This window comes from Mirounga angustirostris, unplaced genomic scaffold (assembly GCF_029215605.1).
Source record: "Mirounga angustirostris isolate CCGP_5_RB_7025 unplaced genomic scaffold, mMirAng1.0.hap1 SCAF_4, whole genome shotgun sequence".
Lineage (NCBI taxonomy): Eukaryota > Metazoa > Chordata > Mammalia > Carnivora > Phocidae > Mirounga > Mirounga angustirostris.
Genome location: NW_026991712.1, coordinates 40,733,093 through 40,748,298, shown reverse-complemented (window position 1 = coordinate 40,748,298; position 15,206 = coordinate 40,733,093). Strand labels below are relative to the sequence as shown.

General features: G+C 47.6%; 1 long non-coding RNA gene across 1 annotated transcript in view; it reads left to right on the top strand.

Moving 5' to 3' along the window:
* LOC123858874 (uncharacterized) overlaps nt 1-14,111 on the top strand; it is a 49,583-nt gene extending 35,472 nt beyond the window's left edge. The window contains exons 2-3 of the long non-coding RNA XR_006794261.3: nt 13,382-13,492; nt 13,731-14,111. This is a non-coding gene — a long non-coding RNA (uncharacterized LOC123858874). The remainder of the gene's footprint in view (nt 1-13,381; nt 13,493-13,730) is intronic.
* The last annotated feature ends 1,095 nt before the right edge of the window (nt 14,112-15,206 follow it).

Sequence of the window (15,206 nt, the reverse complement as noted above, 5' to 3'; positions counted from 1 at the left end):
CCACCCTGGAAGGAGCCCTCCACCCTTTCCCATGTGATAGATGACAAAAACCTGATGGGGTGACAGGTGCAGGGAGGGTTAATCAGATTAAAACAGCCCACTAACAAGCTCATAAAACCCCCTAGACTTAGAAACTCTGGTGGCAACCCTCTCGGGTCCCCCCACTCTTTGGGAGCTTTTTACTATCGCTCAATAAACTTTGCTTTGCTGCCCACCACTCTTCCTCTGGCCTACCTCTTCAGTCTTCAAAGCAGTGTGACCAAGAATGGGCCCGGAAGGAAAAAAAAAATCCTCTAACACCCGGGGATCTCTTTCATACTCGGGGTTCCGACTCCTCCCTATGTCCCGGCTGGACTCTCTGGTTTGAACTGAGCTAAGTCGCCCAGTTCTCAGGCATGTTTGGGCATGTCTGGGGGCCCGCTGCTTGGGATCCGCTCGGGTCTGTTTACGAGTGGACCAGATGTCTCCTGGGGAAGAACATGGCTGTTGTTTCATATTCCCTCCATCGCAGATCAACCGATTGAGCAGAGTTAATCCAACAACATTAACAAGCATTCTGGCACTGGGAGGTGGGGGTCAGCAGGGAAGAAAAAAGACAAAATCCTGTCTTCATGGAGACAGGCAGAAACAGCAAAATCAGGAAGATACGTTGTGAGAAGTGCTAAGGAGAAAAATTACGCAGGGTGAAGGGATAGGAAGTGTGTGAGGCTGTTGACATTTGAGGAGGCATAATCACTGAGATGGTGTGCTGAGACTGAAGGGTGATGTGCGGCCGTGTGTAGGGGCAAGTACTCCAGGTGGAGGGGGCAGCAAGTGCAAAGGTCCTGAGAGGACAGAAAAGGTCCTTTGCTTGAGGACTGAAGGGAGCCGAGTGAATGAGGAACAGCAGCCTAGAGATAAGGTCAGAGCATCATGAGGGGTGTGTGTGTGTGGGGGGGGGTATGTGTGTATGTGGGGGGTGATTGTGTTAAGGCTGATAGCACAGGGCTTTGTAAAGACTTGGGTTTAATTGTGAGGTGGGAGGACAGGGCAGGGTTTTGAGCAGAGGAGTGACATGGTCTGGCGGATTTTAAAGGTTCACTCAGGCTGCTGTGTTAATAAGAATAGGCTAAAGGGCAGAAACAGGAAGACTAGTTAGGAGGCTGTTGCGCTAATCCAGGCAAGATATAATGGTGGCTGGGGCTGGGCTGGGAACAACGGAGGTGGTAAGTGGTTAGAATTTGCATGGATTTTGAGGATAGTGCCAACAGAATTTGCTAATGGTGGACCCAGAGATGATATTATTTAAGGGTGAACGATCCAGACTCTGGGTACTGATTCTTGCCTACATGGGCTATGCCTTCAGATTGCACCACACGGATGGGGTTAGGTTTTTTTTTTCTCCCCTGAAGCAGATTGATGGTTCCAACATCAGTCATTGTAGAAAGATGCTAATCCTGGGGCAGGAAGGCAGGCAGGCTTGGACTGGGGTCAGGGTGCGGAGATGCTAGGGACATTCCTAGTGATGGTGGTGGTGGTCTTGGTGTTGGCAGCAGTGTGGGCCCTGTGAGTTAGCCCCGACCTAGGCAGGCTTGGCCTGCTAAGGGAGTAGGGTATAGCTGGGTTCTGTTGGTTTTCAGAGAAACCACTTCTCATCTAGGTCATGCCTCATTTGCTTGTTGCACATTTGCTCTTTTCAATGCAGACATGAGTGCCCTTGCTGGCGGGTACTGGCCCCAGTGGGTCAGGGCTGGTGTCATGGCTGTTGGAGGGCCCCAGGCATGGCTGAGCCCAGGGGGCCCACAGTGAGCAGAACGGGGAGGGGGAAGCCATGGATACCATGTGGCAGCAGAGGTCTAGTTCATGAAGTAAGTTCATGTAAGGTACCCCCCCCACCCCTGCCCAGGGGATTTCCCTGGGATGTGTGTGAGAGGCGCTGGAGTTTCCTAGGAGCAGGAGGAGATCCAGGCAGAGAAAGATCATCCTGGGTGACTCACTGTCATGCTATTTTCCACACCAGGCTCCTGTTGTCTGGGAAATGTGCCTTCTCCTAGTTGGCTGACTCCTGGTCTCTCCCTCCAAGCTAGCTTTCCCTCCTGATATCCATACCTCCTGGGCATCTTCTGATATCCAAGATTGCAAGCCCAACATGTCCCCACAGTGAGCTCTTCCTCCCCTGCCAACCTCTCTCCCTCCTCTCAGCCTCCAGAACAATACCATCACCCAGCGAGCTGCTGGCCAGAACCCTGGAGTGAAACTTGACTCCCTCCTTCCTTTTGTCTGTCACACCCACTTAATCATCTGGCTCAATGTGCCACCTCCCAAACACCTCTTGATTCCTTTTTTTCCATCCTTGCTGCCCAGGCAGAGTTCTGGGGTGACCCCTTGCAGGTTACCCTCCCATCCTCTTCACCCCCACAGCTCCCAGAGTGGCCTTCCTGGTGCTATCACCATCCTGCTCACCAGTCTTCAATGGCTCCCCATCACCTTCAGGAAGAAAGCCCTCCCCCACTGCACAGCATCGAGACCTTGTGTGTGGCCCCAGGCTACGTGCCCACCCGTTCAGCCTCAGGCACCCCCCTCTGTAGCACTTCCTGTGGCAGCCACTCTGAGCGCTGTGGGGCTGGGGTGGGCTGGGGTGGGGGGCAGTTATTCCCAAGGTCTTCTGTTTCTTTAGACTGGAGGGAATTTCAGACTCCCCAGAGGGAAGAGTATAGAGGAAAAAGCTCCTCCCTCTGCTCCCCTGGGGCTGGGGTGGGCTATTTGTTGACTTCGGAGAAAAAACCAGCACTTTCAGCCAGGTATCTTCCTCTTCCTGTCCTGCAGAAAGATGCATATGGGACTGTTTTCCAATGTTTGTTGACTGGGGTGGGCTTTGCTCTGGGAAGGGAGAGGTCTGTGGTTTGGGGCGAGAGGAATTCAATTTATGGGGGACTCTTCGAAAGCCCACTCCCTCCAGAGTGCTATTTATTATTCCGCTAAAACTCTTGCAAAACGGGGCCTCTTTCAAACCCTCATGCTTCAGCTTCTGCTCTTTCATCCCTGAAAGGTCGTAGCCATTGTAGTGAATTTCTTTCTTGTGTCCAATCTCAGGTTCTGCATGAGCTCTGGTGGACACAACAACCCCTTTCTCCAGGCCGACTCCTGGGCTCCTTCCTCGTGTCTCCACCATACTTTGTTAATCCTTCCATCTTTCCAAGTCCCTAATTCTACTGCAATGCCAGTATGTTTAATGCTGGGTTTTTTTGTTTGTTTGTTTTGTTTTCTTTGTTACCTGTTTTTCATCTTTGTAGCTCTTGTTCTTAACACCAGGTCTGACACATAGTATTTTGCTTGGTAAAAGTTTGCTGAATAATCTAGTTCAGCATAGATTATGTACTGGGCACTCTAAGCATTGAGATACAAGAATGAATAAGATGGGGACCGCTGGATGTGTATGGTCTAGTGGAAAAGGCATGCACAATTGCAATTAAATAATTCTCAAATAATATGCTAAATTCTACAACTAGATCTACAAAAGATGCAGCTCTTAGGTGGTTAAGTCCTGGATCTGGAGTTAGGACCCAGGTGTAAATCCTAGCTCCGCAACCCACTAGCCTCATTTTCACAGCTGTGAAATGGGAGGAGCAGTACCTGTCTCAATACGTTAAGGATAAAAGGAGATGAAGTATGCAAAAGCATCTGGCGTGGTTACTGGGCACATAATATATGCCCGATTCAAGTTTGCAGAACCGTCTGTGCTGCATCGTGTGGGAGCCTAGGGCCTTTAATTTTGCCTGGGGCAGTTGGGCACATTACATGGAGGAGGGACACTAGCTCGAGATTCAGAGACAGGGGCTCTAAATGGCATTTCTGGAGAGAAGTCTCTCTGTGGGGGTCTGTAACCCTGTGATGCCTCAGGCAAGGCAGCATCCAGGGGAGAAGTGAGCTCACAGGAACAGCAATGAGATCTAGGGTAATGTGTCCCCAACCTGCGTCTGAAGCTGCTGAGTCAGACCGAGGCCCAAAGGGCTCTGTTTTGTTCCGAAGGAGCTTGTGGCTGAGGACAGGCCTGGACAGGGCCTGGGTACTGGGACTTTGTGCCCAGTTATTTCATGGGAGCAGCTCAAAGCCCTGCCCTGCTGGGCCCCTCCCATTCCCTCCACCCCTGCAGGCAAGCCCCAGGAGCCTCAGCCCAGATTCCTGAAGTGGGTTCCAGCCTGGATTTACAGAGGGGATGTTTTTGGCTTGGGGCTTTGTTCTAGATGCAGCCCCCAAAGCAAAGAATTCCTGCCTCAAGAGGCAGGTTTCAGCCTGGGGTGAAATCCCAGCTCTTGGAGTCCGTAGCCTTGAGCAAAGTGGTCTCACTTCCTTAAACCTAGACCGTTCGTTCGTCTCTAAAATGGACAGAGCATCACCAAGCTCCCGCGATTGTTACCAGAATGAAGTAGGAAAAAGTGTGTTTTCTTTCTTTGCATCAAGACCTTCATACCTAATGTTTATTATTCTCAGGTGTCGTGCGGGAGAGGGAAAGAAATGAACTAGAGACTCACCTCTGATTTAATCAGTCTTGGAGTTGCCGGGAAATCAGTGCTTCCCAAACATTTGCATTGCCCAGGGATCTGCAGGATAGATTCTGACCCAGCAGGCCTGGGGTGGCGGCTGCGAGTCCGCATTCCCAACAAACCCCGAGCTGAGCTGACGCCTGCACCATCCTGTTACCACCACCTGTTACCACCACACATGGGCCGCGCGGCTGCAGGTGCTTCTCCTCCTCGCCTCCCTCAGGGTTCCTCGCCCTGAGGGGAAAAATTTCTCGGGTGGGAAAAGTCTTAGCAGGTGCCTGGAATCGCCGGCCGACTGGCAGTGAGGAGCACCTGCTCTGGGAAGGAGGCCAGATGAAAGGCCCAGAGCCAATTCTTTTTGCCCCCTCTCTGCTCAGCTCCAGTGTCTGGGGGGAAGAGGGGAAGGCTTGGTTTAGTCTGTCAGCCTTTTAGGAACATATGCACAGGGATTCACACACAATTTCGGGAGGGAGCCATAGAAAATGCAACTTCTTCAGGGTCACATGTACGGGAAGGTGGAGAAAACAGATCCCTGTGCATATGTTCAATTCCTTCTTGAAAGAGCTGGTGGCCATCTCCCTAATGTGCTTGGAGATACTCTGGAGAAAAGGGGAAAGTGGGCAGACGGGTGCTGGGGGATAGGGTAGGTGTCCCAGTTGAGTGGCTCCCAGCATCGCCAGGGGCTGGACCCCACACGAATCTTCCCTTCAGTGGAGAAGACTTCCCTCGTTCTCTGACAGCCGTAGTGTCCGCCAACAAGAATCGTGCTGCCTTCACGTGGTTCTAATGTCAAGAAATAGAAAATTGAGATTTAGTAAATTGGACAAGACTGAAGGAGTCGCTGTTTGTGCGCCTGGGGGAGTCTGGAGTTGTAGCCAAAGATTCTGCCCCCAGGGGTTGGAGGGGTTGATCTGTAAGGTCAGATTCTAAGAGCAGATCCGGAGAAACACAATTTTCTAGCTGACGAATGAGAAAATGCAGTTGGCAATTATGGTACATAAGCCGCATTCAGGACATTGGGGCCCCTTGAGGCTTTATGCACGTTTTTGGTCTCCTTGCATACAAGAGATGATTGGCGTGAGCCTGGCGGGTGTGTTAGCTAAACATAGATGGGCGCTTACAGCTGCAGCTAGACTTGTCCGGCCGGCAGGAAGAAACTGTGTGCTGTGCAGGGGTGAGCGACGGACCGAACAGGGGAAGCTGGCCGCCCACCACTTTGACGGCCTAGACATACGTTAAGGAAATGCTTTCAAACATGGGAGGGCCCGGAGTTAATCTAGCAAATTACTTGAAACCTATGGTGACTCTGTGGAATTAAAAAAAACAACACTTTCCCAATATTCTTCTTTCATTTATTTATTAATCTACTTCCAGGGGTGCCTGGGTGGCTCAGTCATTAAGCGTCTGCCTTCGGCTCAGGTCACGGTCCCAGGGTCCTGCGATCGAGCCCCGAATCAGGCTCCCTGCTCAGCGGGAAGCCTGCTTCTCCCTCTCCCGCTCCCCCTGCTTGTGTTCCCTCTCTCTCTGTCAAATAAATAAATAAAATCTTAAAAAAAAACCAAACTACTTCCAGAAAGTAATGGAGGCAACTTACAATTAAAAACACATATATAGGGGCGCCTGGGTGGCTCAGTCGTTAAGCGTCTGCCTTCGGCTCAGGTCATGATTCCAGGGTCCTGGGATCGAGCCCCGCATCGGCCTCCCTGCTCGGCCAGGAGCCTGCTTCTCCCTCTCCCACTCCCCCTGCTTGTGTTCCCCTCTCTCGCTGTGTCTCTCTCTCTCAAATAAATAAAATCTTTAAAAAAAAAAAACATATATAAACTGGGCAGCTTAGACATAAGTCAGAAAGGTCAAAAGCCGGAGAGGAAGTAGGGACAAAATTCTGCCCAGAACTTAAGGTAAGAGGTATTAGGCATTAAATGTAATCCTGACCCTCCCTTGTCTTATTTTCTCCACCTTCCCGTACATGTGACCCTGAAGAAGTTGCATTTTCTATGGCTCCCTCCCGAAAGAAGTTAACGAAAAATTTCTCAAGGGGTTCAAAGCTGGAGTCTGGATCAGCTCTCAGCAGCTTTCAGAGCCCGGGAACCATCCTTTTTGAGCCTGTGGCCCCCTGCTGTGCGCTCCTTGCCCTGAGAGGTCACTGCTCAGCCCCCATGTTTGTTCTTGACCCCAGACCCTGTGAAAGCCTCTGTCCTGGCCTCAGCTCACAAGGTGGGTGTCCAGTGGAGAGACAGCTGTGGCGAGTACGGGGAGGCCAGGTGCTGCCCCCACAGCAGGGGCCGAGGACAGGTCTTTGGCTGGTGTCAGCACATGGACCCATTCCCCTCCGAATGCTCATCTGAGTGGGGGGTGTGGCACCAGCCGTGCAGGGACAAGCCAAGGGTGGGAGAGACAGGAGGCTGGAGAGTGGACAGGGCTCTGAAGGCCATGTTGAAACTGGGACTCTGTGTTTTAAGCAGGGAAGGGACCTGGTCAGATTTGATCCTTGTCCTCACCTAGCGCTGGGTCCCCAGCTACTGTGGCAGGTGATACTCAACACTCCCTTGGTCTCCGCCATTCCTCAGGCCTGCTCTCTGAGCTCCAGTCACACTGCAGATCTTTAAGTTCCTCCAAAGGGCTGGTTCTCTCCTGTCTCTGGGCCTTCCCGTGAGTTTTCCCTTCTAGGATTATGAACCCACAACCTCCACTTGGCTGATGCCTGCTCCTTCCTTAGGGAGCACGTCCCCGCTGCCTCCCCCTGGGGCAGGTGACTGATGGCCCCTTGTAGTTCCCCTTTGAAATATTCTCCTTACTTGTAATTACATGGATGGGGCGGATAGTCCCTATTTTTGTGGCCTAGGAGCCTATTTTGTATGTATAGCTACTGTACCTATGTTTTATTTTGGGGTACAACCCCTCCTTCACTCTCAACCTATGTGCTGTGGGTAAAGTTGACCCCTATCCTGGAGGAGCATGTGACCTAGTCTACACTAATCACTAGAGTCCATCCCCCTTGGCTTCAGTGATTGGCTCAGGAATGGGCAGGTGGTCTAAATAAGCCAATCAGGGCTAAGGGCACTCAATCTGTGACTATTTGTTTGAGTTTTTGGGATCATTGATTCACTTCTAATGGCCTAAGCTGGTGATGATATGAACTGTAGGCTGCCTGGGTCACCATGACTTGCCTGAAAATTGAACCAAGAGGGAGCAAAGGAAGAGATGGTTCCTAGTGACAGCATTTAAGCTTTGAATCAAGCTGTTCCTAAAGCCAACTCTATCCTTGCAGGCTGCAGTTATAGGAGCCAGTCAATTCTCTTTTTATTTTTTATTTATTTAAAGACTTTATTTATTATTTGATGGGGGGGGCATGCACAAGCAGGGGGAGCTGCCCGATTCCAGACTCCATCCCAGGACCCTGGGATCTTGACCTGAGCTGAAGGCAGACGCTCGACTGACTGAGCCACCCAGGCACCCTCAATTCTCTTTTTAAAAATTTTTTATTGTTATGTTAATCACCATACATTACATCATTAGTTTTTGATATAGTGTTCCATGATTCATTGTTTGTGCAGTCAATTCTCTTTTTAAACATAGACCTGTTTGGGTTGGATTTGCTGTCAGTTGCAGTTGCAATAATATAAATGATAACCTTGGTCTATGTTGTCTTCCTTTTGCCATGAAGGCAGGGACTATGTCTGTGTCCCCAGAGCCTGGTTCAGTGCCTGGCCCATAGGAATGTTTAACAAATGAATCAAGACATGAAGAAAGGGGTCTCAGAGCTTCTCCAACCCCACCCCTTCATCCTTTCAGACTTGAAAATGAGGCAGTGGGTTGCGGTTCTTGTTACAGAGTCCCATTGGAATTAATTTTCATTAGAGCAGGGAACTCAGACTACAAGAAACCAGCCCCTTACAAGTCATTGCCAAAAGGGGCTCTGGGAAAGACCTGTTGCCCAATGAGATTTTTAGAGTGCCTGAGTTCTACTGTCAAGATTTCTTGGGTGCCTGGGTGGCTCAGTTGGTTAAGCGACTGTCTTTGGCTCAGGTCATGATCCTGGAGTCCCGGGGTCAAGTCCAGCATTGGGCTCCCTGCTCAGTGGGGAGTCTGCTTCTCCCTCTGACCCTACCACCTCTTGTGCTCCCTCTCTCAAATAAATAAAAAAAATTTTTTTTTTTTTAAAAAGATTTCTTTGGCTTACAGTTCTGAGAACTCTTAAGAATTCTCTGTGAATATATATATCTGTATCTGCTTATGTGAGTATAAAGAAACTCTAAAAAGATATACGAGAAACTAATAAAAATGATTACCTGTGGAGTTGGGATGGGGATTGGTTCAATGAAAGGCAGGTGGAGGAATGAGGATTTTTATATTGTTTGAATTTTGAGCCATATGAATTGAGCCTTTTCAAAAATTAAGTTAAAAAAAGAATATCCATGAGTGCAGAACCACTAGGAACCATTATCAGCTTTTAACAGCTGGGGTGGGGGGGGGGATTATTTATCAGCTTGTTTTTCAACCTGGGGAGCTGGTTTCAGTGGGGGAGTCCATGAGAGTGTGGACAGGAGTGGTTTGTCTTGGTTGAGGGAGGGGAGGTGGAAAGAGGGGGCCATCTGGAGAGGTCCGGCCTGGGCAGGTCACAGATCTGACAAGGTGAGAGTTAAGAGGATTAGGCCAAAGGCAGGGGTAGGGCATCGAAGATACTCTTTCCTAGGGGCCCATCTGCCTGTCTTTCCAAGACTCCTCTCATCTAAAAACGTTCCTGAAACCATTATCTGTGTGTCTGTAGGCATGTCAACTTTCTGAGCCTGTTGACTTAATCTATAAAATGAAGGGGCTGGATTAATGATCTTGTCTGACGTTCTTTCCAATTCGGATGCTCTCATTTTAAGATGCTGTCTTCTCTCCTTGCAACCTGTCCTAAAGCCCTGCCCCTGTCCAGAAAAGACACAGGTTATAATAACCAGGGAACAATACATGTACCTTCAGGACATTAACCACTGAAGAGAGCTTGGGATTTAGAGTATCTAGCAAGGACAGTCACAGGTCCTTCCTGTATGTCGCTGTTGCTCAGGGAGGTTAAGTGGACGAGCCAGCACGTGACGATTTAGCTAACTGTGCTGTGACACGCTTCCTGCCACGCTCACTCTGCACTTCTGGGGCTCCCTGGCAGACCCTCTCATGCCCTCCCGATGCAGCAGAGTCCTTCATGGCCGGTGCCACCAGCAGAGCTGAAAACCTGTGCTGGTGACCATGACCCTAGGGAGGCTGCAGTCCTTCACCTCTGAGAGAACAGGGAAGGCCCTCACCTTAGGAGCATAGTCGTGGTAGTTTCTGTGGTTATGTCCGTGGCCAGGGGGCAGCAAAGGGGGTACAGGTAGCATTTGGGGATGACTGGAAGAACACAGACCTGATGTGGGGTGATGGTGGAGCACCCAGGCTAATGTGTGGGGCTGGATGATGGACGCGGACCCTCGGGCACAGGGTCAGCTAAGGGATGGGAAGACAGGAAGCCCAGGGGGAACATTTACCAAGGGCTCAGGTTTAGATTTTGATATTATAGCAATAAATATAGGCACAGGAATACAGGGACAGGACTGAAAGGCGCCCTGTCCCTTAAAACTGGCAGCTCCTGGCCTGCAGTTCTTATGGTAGGTTAAAAACAGCGGCAGCAGCTAGAACAGGTAGAACAGCAGCTAGAACCAGGTAGAACAGCGCGGGGCTAAAGATGCTCTTCAAGCCCTGTAGAACCTACTGCTTATAATGCCCTGTTTAAAAATATATATATACATATGTATGTGTATATATATACATACAATTTATAGAGCCTACAGTGCTTATAATACACTGTAAAAATATACACATATATACATACACTATATATATTACACATTACATATATGTATTACATATCGTATGTATGTAATTAAATTCTGTAATCTTATGTGGCTTATACTTTTCTGTTCATATAGTAATTTGCTCAATGTAATAGTTTAAATGCTATGAGAATTTTGGTGATCATGTTTTGAGCGTTCATTTTCTGACTAACTGTGAGGCACAGCCCATGGGGATGGAGGCCCGGCTGGCTCTTCTTTGCCAGCAGGCCCTGTGAGGAGATCGCTGGCCCCTCGGAGGCCTCTGCAGATGCTGGGCTTGAGGTTGCCCAGGCAGCCGGCAGGACTCCATCTTTTTCTTTGTTAAGAAAAAAAAAAAAAAATCAGTAAATGTCTCATTCACCCATCCCGAAGGATGGGCGCCAAATGAACAGTGTTTGCCTCTTGGGATAGTAGAAGGACTTCTGCCTTTTTATAGATCGTGGTGTTTCAATGCACAAAAAAAGGAGAGTTATGAAATGATTTTTTTCTTTTGTGTTTTTCTGCACCTTTAAATAAACAAAATTAAAAATAAAACCCAATCACTGTATTCTGGGAATATTTGTGCTGACTAATCATGCTCGAAGGTCATGGAGATACGGTTTCCCGGTCTCAGAAAGCCTGTCAGCACAAACTCACTCACCCCTGTGGCTTCACCAATTGCCTCTGCCAAGCCCGGCACCCTGATTTCCCATCTTTTGTAGGAGGTGAGGAGTCCTTTCATGGCTTTAGGTCCACTTAGATTCCCTGAAGTACTTGAGGAGTCAATTTTTGGAAGGGAGTTATTGAAATTGTTGCGATTTTTCCAGAGGCGGGGCCACAAGCTCCAGATGACAAGGGCCTCCGCGTGGAGAGGGTTGTTCCGTGTCCCTGGTAAACCGGATCTAGTGCTTGGTGCCTCTGCTTTTCTCCTAAAAACAGACATATGGTTTAGACTACGGAGGGTTTCTATTTTTGGCCGGAGAAGAAACACGGAATTCCACCACTGCAGGATGTCGTTAACAACAGGAGGCGGACTGACAGAAAATGGAAACGGATGATGTTTTACAACAGTGTTATGCGTGCTGTTCCCAGACCACAGCCCAACAAAGACATTTTATCCGGTCCTCAGTGCGGGTCTGCCCCCTATGGGCCAGATTCTCAATTTATTAGTTTCGTCAAGTCTGGTAGGGCTCAGAATGATGGGTCTTTTTTTTGTTTATTTTTATTTTATTTTAGTTAGTTTATTTATTTATTTTTGACAATGGGTCTTTTTAAATCCCTAAGCCCTCAGGGCAATTCTTCTCCACTCTAATTAGCTGTAGCTCTGTGAAGAGTCCTTCAGGCCTCAGGGATGGTGGAGTTGGGCTCAGAATGTGACTGGATGACTCAACAGCTGACCTGAAATTACAGTAAGAATTTTTAAACTGTAGAAGGGGAAGTTTAGGCAAAATCCTTTCCTTACTCTCTGTCTGGGAGAAGTATATGTTTCTAGCGCAAATACCGACACATAAGATGAGCAGTTTCCATTTTGGTCACGTTATAACCAAAGATGAGCAAATGTGGGGTGTCCTGTGTTGAATTTCACTGGGTTGTGAAGAGCCTAAATGTACTGATTCTGCCTGTAGATGTCTGTATTTTGACGTTTGGTATTCACCAGACTCAGACACATCATGTAAAAGACTGATTATTATTATAGTTCCTTAAGAAATAACCCACGTTTTATCAACTCTACTCCTGTGTGATGACCAGCGACTCTGCGCCTACTGGCCACACATGGAGCAAGGCCAGGCAGGCACTTTAAGTGAAATACACCTGAGATTTGAAGTGCCCTTTAAATGGCTCATTTTGGGTCTGCATATAACATGAAGCTTAGTGGTGGTGAAATACGTTTAAGGCAAAACAGGAAGAATGCCAAAGGAGAAAACCGATCTAGGATTGTGGCAGGAAGTTGTCTTTAAGGTATGCACTTTTATATTGACAGAACTTAGCAGAGAATTCACACTTCCTAAGTAGGTACTATGAGCCAGGTATCGTGCTAAATGCTTTCCATGGATTATTTCATTTGTTTCCTCCCACCAATTCTGTGAAGTAGGCGTTCTTACAATCTCTGTTCCACTGGTGGGCGAGAAGAGGCTCAGGTAAGAGAAGTGACCTGTGGAACATCACGTGCCCTCAAGTGGTAGGGTCAGGATTCAAATCCAGGCAGTCTGACTCCAGGTCTGTGCTCCTAACCTCACCTTATTTAGGGCTCAACCTTGCTGATCATCAGGAGCAAAAGCAATGAGAGGTGTGGGGCTCCTTCCCTGAGGACGCGGTGCTGAGCTTCATTAGTGTACACATCTATGCTTTGCAGGTGGGGTCATGAAAATCCCTTCCTTCTTAGTCCCTGGGTTTATCACTAGAGCTGGTAATTTGATTAAATATCCAATGTTCTTCCATAAAAGCTGAGTGCAGAGAAGCCCCAGTAGTCTTGAGTGCATAGTGAGCGGCGGAAGGAAACCTAGGCCAGATAGAAGGGACTTGGGAGGCGTTGCTGGGTCCTTCCAGGCACCAGATGTTGAGGGGGAAGACGATTGTAATATGATATGCCTCAATCTGCTGGGGAAAAATCTTGTTTAATCTCCCATCCCTCAATAAAAAATGTAAAAAAAAAAAGCATTAAATTCTTTGAGAGCAAATCTTTTATAATTTTCCCTACACATCTTGTGGATGTCAATTAAAAATCTTTGTGGCGCCTAGGGGGCTCAGTCAGTTAAGCGTCTGACTCTTGGTTTTGGCGCAGATCATGATCTCATGGGTTGTGAGATTGAGTGCCACGTTGAGCTCCCCACTCAGAGGGGTATCTCCTTGAAGATTCTCTCCCTCTGCTGCCCCCCCTTAAATAAATAAATCTTTAAAAAAATCTTTAATATAAGAACTTAAATGGCTCCTAAGTAATGTACAATATCTCTATTGACTTAGTATTGTTTTCAATCTACTTTCTGATTTCTACTTGATATTATTAGTAAGTGCTTCTCTTTGCAGTGGAAGATGGTGCCAGTACTTTATGGAGAGCCACATGCTCTGAGATGCTTCTTCTAGTGGGAAGGATTTGCATCGTTTACATTTGGAGGTTGCAATTCTTTCCCATGTAAGGTGAGTAGGTTATGATGGGACTCAAACCTTAACACCAGCATCGACACTAAGAGAAACACTAATGATGATATATTCTGAACCCTAAATGAAATACTCATTTTAGAATGATTACATCATGAAAAAGACTCATGCAAGTGTTTAATCCTAGAAGGGACATTAAATATCACCAATTGTAAGCTCATATTTTTATACTGGCAGTAAGAGCTTTTAACAAATAACTATTTCTTTTTTGAAACAGATGAGGACAATAAGCCCAAAGAGGAATGTGATGTGCCCAAGATCCTATTGCTACTAGTAGATATCGATCCTGACTGCACACTGAAATAACTGAGGTTTTTTTTGTTGTTTTATTTTTTATTTTTTAAATTTTATTGTTGGGGCGCCTGGGTGGCTCAGTTGGTTAAGCGACTGCCTTCGGCTCAGGTCATGATCCTGGAGTCCTGGGATCGAGTCCCGCATCGGGCTCCCTGCTCCGCGGGAAGCCTGCTTCTCCCTCTGCTCCTCTCTCTCTCCCTCTCTGTCTCTCATGAATAAATAAATAAAATCTTTAAAAAAAAAAAAAATTTTTATTGTTGTTAGTCACCATACAATACATCATTAGTTTTTGATGTAGTGTTCCATGATTCATTGTTTTCCTATAACACCCAGTGCTCCATGCAGTACCCTCCTTAATACCCATCACCAGGCTAACCCATCCCCCCTCCCCTCTAAAATCCTGTTTGTTTGGAATAACTGAGTTTTTGTTTTTTTTTTTTAAAGATTTTATTTATTTATTTGACAGAGAGAGACACAGTGAGAGAGGAACACAAGCAGGGGGAGTGGAAGAGGGAGAAGCAGGCTTCCCGCTGAGCAGGGAGCCCGATGCGGGGCTCGATCCCAGGACACTGGGATCATGACCTGAGCCGAAGGCAGGTGCTCAACGACTGAGTCACCCAGGTGCCCCTGGAATAACTGAGTTTTTAAAAAATATTGATGCTCGGGCCACATCGCAGATGGACTAATCAGAATTTCTGGCCTTGGGCCTGGGTACTAGCACTTTTTAAAGCTCCCAGGTGACTCGTTCTGAAGCTGGAGTTGAGAACCACTGAGTTAGATATCTTGTCTTGGGTCATCAAATCCACCGTAGTCTCTCATTCCTCATCCCTGAGCCCATGGCAGACTTGACTAGTAGATTATGGAATGCTTTCCTGTTGTGCCTAACCTGGCCTCCTCCTCATATTGTTCCTGGAAGCTACCACCTGTCCATCAGCATTGGGTGACAACCTGAAACTTAGCTATACCTGGGCACTCACTGTACCTTGCTTCCTCTAAACAAAATTATAGAAAATATCTGAAAGTATTATTCTGGTAAAACTGGAATCATACATTCTCATAGTCTGGTTTTCATCTCTTAGTCCATTAGGGCTCTACTGGGGAATACCGGGGTGAAAGCCCTGGATTACTCAACTGAGGTTCTGCTCTAGCTCATCCTGTGGAAAGCAACTTCTCCTTTCCCTCTACACAGATGCAGTTGGGTTGATCTAAGTTTGCATCCTAATCTGCTATTTACAACCTATGTGACTTTGGACAAGTTCTTTGTGCCTCAGTTTCCTTAGCTGTAAGTAAGAATAATGATGAAACTATCTCATGTGTTCATTCTTCTTGCCTTTCTTCTGGTATTGATCTCTAGCAAACTGAAGCCTTCTTTATCTGTCTGAATCCTCTTGGCTCTCTG